Source organism: Ursus americanus, chromosome 14, assembly GCF_024610735.1.
Source record: "Ursus americanus isolate L20-20 chromosome 14, mUrsAme1.1.p, whole genome shotgun sequence".
In the NCBI taxonomy this organism is placed as follows: Eukaryota; Metazoa; Chordata; class Mammalia; order Carnivora; family Ursidae; genus Ursus; species Ursus americanus.
This window is the reverse complement of record NC_142140.1, coordinates 10959725-10967878: the sequence shown is the minus strand read 5'-3', so window position 1 is coordinate 10967878 and position 8154 is coordinate 10959725. Positions and strand designations below refer to the sequence as shown.

The 8154-nt window shown below is 39.4% G+C and overlaps 1 pseudogene; it reads left to right on the top strand.

Moving 5' to 3' along the window:
• The first annotated feature begins 4788 nt into the window (after window positions 1-4788).
• On the top strand, window positions 4789-6130 carry LOC123799241 (tubulin alpha-1A chain pseudogene; annotated as a pseudogene).
• Window positions 6131-8154: the final 2024 nt, after the last annotated feature.

Sequence of the window (8154 nt, the reverse complement as noted above, 5' to 3'; positions counted from 1 at the left end):
TTTTCTGTCATCCGCTCTTCAGGGCAGACTTGCAGATAGCATCATTTTCTGTCAAAAATCATTTTGACATTTTTATTTTTTAATATTAGTAGATAGGGAATTGAATTTCAAGAGTCACTACTGGTGTAATAGTCTCAGAAACAAGAGCAAACAAACAAAAATCACCTCCAGTGTTCTCTGAAAGGAAAAAAAAAAAAGCAGGGGGAAATCACTAATGTTGGATTACTAGGGACACTTACTTGCATCCCAGGTGCTTGGATCAGGCTTGACTTCCATGAGAGGCAATAGGAAAACTGAGTTCAGAGAACTACAAGGAAATTTTTAGATGAAGCCAGGTAGTTGACACAATCTGAGTTCCAGCCAACCCTTTAACTGGCAGGAAAATTAAAATAACAGGCAAACAAACCCTTGTAAAGTCATCGTAGGGAAATCTAAACTAGGTTTTTGTATCCTGGAGCTTTTACAGGTGATGAATCAAAGTGTATTAATATCTGGTATGAAAAAATTAGGAGATTCATATTATAACTATTTAAATACAGGTTGCTTGAATATATTTCTTCTTTTTTTAAAAAGATTTTATTTTTTTGAGAGAAAAAGAGCATGAACAGTGGGGAGGGGCAGAAGGAGAGGGAAAGCTGACTCCCCGCTGAGCAGGGAGCCTGACACAGGGCTCAATCCCAGGACCCTGAGATCATGACCTGAGCTGAAGTCAGATCCTTAACTGACTGAGCCACCCAGGCGCCTCTATATTTCCTCTTAAAAAAAAAAAACAAACAAACAAAAACACATTATTTACTTGCTGTTTATCTCCTATTTTATGATTCTTCCCTCAGAAAGAAATAACACAATTTTCAAAATTATTTTAAATGTATTTTTAAACAGAGAAATGAGTTGTATGATAATATATTTCTGGCTATCATTTCAAAGATGGATTTGGGGAGGATGAATTTGGAGCCAGGGATATTAATTTGGAGGCTATTACAGTATTTTTGATAGACTAGTCTTTGCATGGATGTGTTCATAAATTTTTCTACACTGAAATTGTATTTTATGCAAGCCAAGTAAAATACATGGAGAGCAGAGGGCATCATGTAATTAAACGATCTATTTATTTATGTTAATTAGCCATTCTTAGTTCATAGGAGCTGGGATAAGGGATATGTGTGAGTTTTGTTGGTTTGTTGATTTGTTTTTTCCTACTGCTCTGCTACTAGTAGCTAAAGCAGTGCCTGGCTTAGAGTTGGCACTCAGTAGATGTGTTGGGCATTTGACATAGGACATCAATAAGGTAATTTATACAGTGACATAGCGAGGATACCTCTGTTCTTTTTTATCTGAAACAACTCCTAAAACAAAAGAGACTAAAAAAAACCCAAACTAACAGATACCTAAATATTTCAAATCACAAAAATCATAAATGATTAGGAAGGAGTTCCATGGGAAGAAAGGACTGATGGGAAGCCAGAAGGCACTGAAGAAAATCACTCTTTAAAAAAAAATATATATATTTATTTGAGAGAGAGAGCATTGGCGGGGGGGGGCGGGTGCAGAAGGAGAGGGAGAAGCAGACTTCCTCCTGAGCAGGGAGCCTGACCATGGGACTTAATCCCAAGACTCTGGGATCATGACCTGAGCAAAAGGCAGATACTTAACCAACTGAGCCACCCAGGTGCTCAGTGAAGAACATCACTCTTGCAGCAGAAGTTAAGAAGATACGAAGTTCCCAAATCTTGTGCAGACCAAGGGACCCCAACAGCAGTACTTTGTAACAAAAGATCTAAATGCACAGCTTGCTACAAAGACTCATCTAATTAAAAGTAAATGATATTACAAAAGGAACCAGCATATTTATGTAAAGATTAGGGAATGGGGGGCGCCTGGGTGGCTCAGTCGTTAAGCGTCTGCCTTCGGCTCAGGGCGTGATCCCGGCGTTATGGGATCGAGCACCACATCAGGCTCTTCTGCTGGGAGCCTGCTTCTTCCTCTCCCACTCCCCCTGCTTGTGTTCCTCTCTCACTGGCTGTCTCTCTCTCTGTCGAATGAATAAATAAAATCTTAAAAAAATATAATAATAAATAAATAAAAGATTAGGGAATGGGGTGGGTTGGTGGTGGGGAGGGGAGAAAGGGGGTGGAGAAAAGGAGAAATGGATCCAGAGGCAGAAGACAAACAGAGAACATGCTTCAGAAAAATGTTGCTATGGGGTGGATGAATATTGCAAGCAAGCTTATTGCCATGGACTCAAATAATTTTAAAAACAATCCTAAATTTTTTTAAATTGATGCAGAGATATGATTTCTAGTAAGAAATTATAATTATGTTCAACAGAAACTGGTGAAACTAAGTTGGCAGAACTTAGAAAATAAGCGAAGAATAAAATTATCACATAAATGAAGACACATTCTGAAAGCAAAACAAAAGCAAGCAAACAAAACCTCAGGGACTTTTTAAAACACAATAAAAATATAGATGAGAAGACAGATTGGAGAAAGTAAATACATAGACTAGAAACTGATAATAGATTTAATAGAGTTACTGAAAACAAATAAAGGTGTATTTAGTGTCCTTGAGTAAAATAACCTACCACCAAGGTGGAAACTGAAAACGTATTCTAAAACGCCATTTTAAGAAAATATCCAGTGGAAAAAAGACAGTCTCTTCAATAAATGGTGCTGGGAAAATTGGACAGCTATATGCAAAAAATGAAACCTGACCACTCTCTCACACCATACACAAAATAAACTCCAAATGGATGAAAGACCTCGATGTGAGACAGGAATCCATCAAAATCATAGAGGAGAACATAGGCTGCAACCTCTTTGACATCGGCCACAGCAACTTCTTTCATGACACATCTCCAAAGACAAGAGAAACAAAAGAAAAAAATGACCTTATGGGACTTGATCAAGATAAAAAGCTTCTGCACAGCAAAGGAAACAGTCAAAAAGACTAAGAGGCAGCCCATGGAATGGGAGAAGATATTTGCAAATGACAGTACAGATAAAAGACTGGTATCCAAGATCTATAAAGAACTTCTCTAACGCAATACATGAGAAACAAATAATCAAATCAAAAAATGGGCAGAAGATAGGAACAGACACTTTTCCAATGAAGACATACAAATGGCTAACGGACACTTGAAAAAATGTTCAAAATCATTAGCCATCAGGGAAATTCAAATCAAAACCACCTTGAGATACCACCTTACACCAGTTAGAATGGCAAAAATTGACAAGGCAAGAAACAACAGATTTTGGAGAGGATGTGGAGAAAGGGGATCCCTCTTACACTGTTGGTGGGAATGCAAATTGGTACAGCCACTTTGGAAAACAGTGTGGAGGTCCCTCAGAAAGTTAAAAATAGAGCTACCCTATGACCCAGCCATTGCACTACTGAGTATTTACCCCAAAGATATGGACGTAGTGAAGAGAAGGGCCATATGCACCCCAATGTTCATAGCAGCATTGTCCACAATAGCTAAATTGTGGAAGGAGCCGAGATGCCCTTCAACACATGAATGGATAAAGAAGATGTGGTCCATATATACAATGGAATATTACTCAGCCATCAGAAAGAACTTTTACCCAACATTTGTAGCAACATGGATGGGACTGGAGGAGATTATGCTAAACGAAATAAGTCAAGCAGAGAAAGACAATTATATGGTTTCACTTATTTATGGAACATAAGAAATAGCAGGGAGATCAGTAGGAGAAGGAAGGGAAGAATGAAGGGGGTAAACAGAAGGGAGAATGAACCACGAGAGACTATGGACTCGGAAACAAACTGAGGGCTTCAGAGGGGAGGGGGGTGGGGGATTGGGATAGGCTGGTGATGGGTATTAAGGAGGGCACATATTGCATGGTGCACTGGGTGTTCTATGCGAGTAATGAATCATGGAACACTACATCAAAAACTAAGGATGTACTGTATGGTGACTAACGTAACATAATAAAAAAAAAGAATACATTCTAGGAATAAAGAGAGATTTGAAAGCACATCACAACTAAAGAAAAATCAGCATGGTATGTTTAAAACTAGAACACAATCTAGTAAAATTATGAGTTTTAAAGATAAGTATATAATTCTTTGAGCATTCCAGCCAAAGGTCAGATAACTTACAAGGGGAAATATCAGGCTGTCCCTAAAATTCCCTACAATATACATCATTAGAAAACAGTGGTAGCGTAAATGCACAGTCATCCAGGAAATAAAGTGTCAGCAAAATGTTATATCTAGACAGATTGTTGAAGAACAAGGGGCACCTGGGTGGCTCAGTCAGTTAAGTGTCTGATTCTTGATCTCAGCTCAGGTCTTGATCTCAGGGTCCTGAGTTGAAGCCCCCTGTTGGGCACCATGCTGGGTATGGAGCCTACTTTAAGAAAACAACAACAACAAAAACAAGAACAGGTACTTTTGATTATGCCAGTACTATGAGAATTTATTTCTTATAAATCCACCATGGCAAAAAACAATAACAACAAACCAAATAAAGAACAACAACAACAACAAAAAAACCAGAGGTGAGCATAAAATGCAATTAACTTTAAAACTAAGGAAGGACTCTTGGAATCACAGTTTCAATACATAATGTGAATAGAATGACAACAAAGAATGTAACTGATAAAATTTGGGAGGGGAATTAGACAGTTATGTAAGAGTATCAATTATTTCATCTTTTATACTGAGAAGTTTAAAAATATAATTTGGTAGGTTCTCTAACATCGACCACCTGAGAGTCTTGCTGTAAGAAGCAACAATCTGCTTGGCAGCCACAAAGCAGCAACCATGAGTGAATGCATCTCCGTACATGTTGGCCAGGCTGGTGTTCACATTGGCAGTGCCTTCTGGGAGCTGTATTGCCTGGAACACGGCATCCAGCCCAATGGTCAGATGCCAAGTGACAAGACTGTTGGTGGAGGTGACTCTTTCAACACCTTCTTCGATGATATCAGTGCCCGCAACCATGTGTCCAGGGCAGTGTTTGTAGACCTGGAACCCACAGTCATTGATGAAGTTTGCACTGGCACCTACTGCCAGCTCTTCCACCCTGAGGAGCTCATCACAGGCAAGAAAGATGCTGTCAGTAACTATGTCCAGGGGCACTACATCGTTGAGAAGGAGATCATTGATCTTGTCTTGGGCAGGATTCGGAAACTGACTGACCAGTGTGCAGTTCTTCAGAGTTTCTTGGCTTTCCACAGCTTTGGAGGGGCAACTGGTTCTAGGTTCACTTCCCTGCTGATGAAACATCTCTGTTGATTATGGCACGAAGTCCAAGCTGGAGTTCTCCATTTACCCAGGCCCCCAGGTTTCCATGCTGCAGTTGAGTCCTACAACTCCAGCCTCACTACCCACACCACCCTCTAGCACTCTGATTGTGCCTCCATGGTAGACATTCAGGCCATCTCTGACATCTGTGGTAGAAAACTCGATGTTGAACACGCAGCCTACACTAACCTAAATAGGTTGATAGGTCAAATTGTGTTCTCCAACACTGCTTCCCTCAGATTTGATGGAGTTCTGAATGTTCATCTGACAATTCCAGACCAACATGGTCCCCTGTCCCTGCATCCACTTCCCTCTGGCCACATATTCTTCTGTCAGCTCCACTGAGAAAGCCTACCATGAAAGCTTTTTGTAGCAGAGATCACCAATGCATACTGTGAGCCAGTCAACCAGATGGGGAAATGTGACTGTTGCCATGGTAAATACATGGCTCACCGCCTGTTGTACCATGGTGACATGGTTCCCAAAGATGTCAGTGCTGCCATTGTCACCATCAAGACCATGCTTACCATCCAGTTTGTGGACTTGTGCTCCACTGGCTTCAGATTGGCATTAGTTACCAGCCTCCCACCATGGTACCTGGTGGACACCTTGCCTCAGTACAGGGAGCTGTGTACATGCTGACCAATACACCACAGGTGTTTCTGAGGCCTATGCTTGCCTGGACCACAAGTTGGACCTGATGTATTCCAAGTGTGCCTTTGTTCACTGGTATATGGTTGAGAGTATGGAGGAAGGAGAGTTTTCTGAGGTCTGTGAGGCTGCCCTTGAGAAGGATTATGAGGATGTTGGTGTGGATTCTGTTGAAAGAGAGCGTGAAGATGATGGAGAGGAATACTAAAGTTAAAAATGTCATAACAGGGGTGCCTGGGTGGCTCAGTCAGTTAAGCATCTGCGTTTGGCTTGGGTATTGGCCCCAGGGTCTCGGGATCGAGCCCTAAGTCAGGCTCCCTGCTTGGTGGGGAGTCTGCTTCTCCCTCTGCCCCTCACCCTGCTCGTGCTCTCTCTTTCCCACTCTCTCTGTCTCAAATAAATAAATAAAATCTTTTTTAAAAATGTCATAATGGTTCTACTTTTACAGGGAAGTTTATTCTGTTGTAAACATTGGAAAGTTGTGCTCTGATCATTTAATGTGTATGTACCAGTGTATACTCTCGTATACAATTACTGACCTATGCTTTAAAACATACTTTCTAACAGACCCAAGCTGTCCATTTCTCTCATGGGTTTGAATAAAGTATTCCCTGTCTTAAAAAAATCATGTATAGCTGATAATTAAGACGGTTGGTGTTTGAGTATAGTTTAAGGTGTAGAGTAAGCATTAGAACAACTAATGACTATAGCAATACCTACTAAACTGGTGTTGGAGAAAAGGAATTGGAGATATCAATCCATCATTGTTCCTAGTGTCTACAAAATAGAAGATCAAGTGTACAAAATAATGTTTTAGATATAAAATAAAACATTAAAATGACCCAAAAGAGAAAAGAAAGTTTCTGAAGCATAGTAAGCTACCCAAGTCACGCACAACAAAGCAAAGAAATATCAGAACACGGAAAAAATAAAGCAGTAAAAGAGAAAACATAACATAAAATATGATGCTGGGATCAATATTAATAATATATTTTAATATAAATGGGATACACTTATTGAAAGAAAAGAGTCTCAGACTATATCTCAAAGCACAAGCAAAGTGGTACTGTATGTGTGTGATAAATCCAAAGCAGAAAGATTAAAAATAGAAGGACTGTAACAGCATACCGAACCCACACATATAAAAAACAAGATTTATGCTTTAATATAGACAAATATAAATCAGGGAAATAAGCACTGAATGTGATAAAGAAGGTATTGTAGGTTGAGTCATGTCCCCCAGGAGGACATGTAAGTACTAACGCTGGTACCTGTGAATGTGACTTTACTCATTAGAAATAAGGTCTTTTAGGTGTAATCAAGTTAGGATGAGGGCCTGATGGGTTAAGGTGGACTCTAATCCAATGTCTGGTGTTCCTGTAAGAGAGAAATTTGGACAGAAACACATAGAGGGAAGACGGATATGCGACGATGGAGGGCAAAGATTGGTGTTATGCTGCCACAAACCAAGGGACACAAAAAATTGCTAGCAACCACCAGAGGCTAGAAAGAGGCAAGGAAGCACCCTCTCCTAGAGTCTTCAGAGAAAGTGTGGCTTTGTTGACACCTTGATTTTGGACTTCTAAACTCCCAAACTGAAAGGCAATACACTTATTTTGTTCTAAATGACCACATTTGTGGTACTTTGTTATGGCAGCCCTAACAATACACCAGGTAAACAAAATTCCAATTAATACAATTCATAAACAAAAAAGCACAGTAAATCAATGGAAAATCAGACAAAACACATTGATCATAAGAGAGTCATATATTCATCTCAGGCCATGAAAGATCAAGTATATGAAAGGTAAATTCACAGAAGACTGGCAAATTGAAGTAGAGGGCGTAGATGTAACTTAACTCTATCAACATCTATACCCTGAAAGAGAATGCACATAATTTCCCCTGTGCCAATTAAATATTTACTAAAAGAATACATAACAAAATATAAAAATATTACAGACAACTATATCTAACCCCAATGTGACAAAACCAGAAATTAAGATCAAAATTATAAATCCTGCCTGATGACCTGGTAAAATAAATCAGAGAAAGTGAGGAATGAGAGAAGGAAAAAAAAGAATAGCTGGCAAAGATGTGATAGATGGAGATGAATGAAGAGAAAGAGAGAGCGGTGAGCATGTTACCTGAATGTTGGTTTAGCAAAGAAATCAAAGTAAAAATTTCAGGATATATAAAAAAAAGATAAAATAATAAATAATGGAACATATG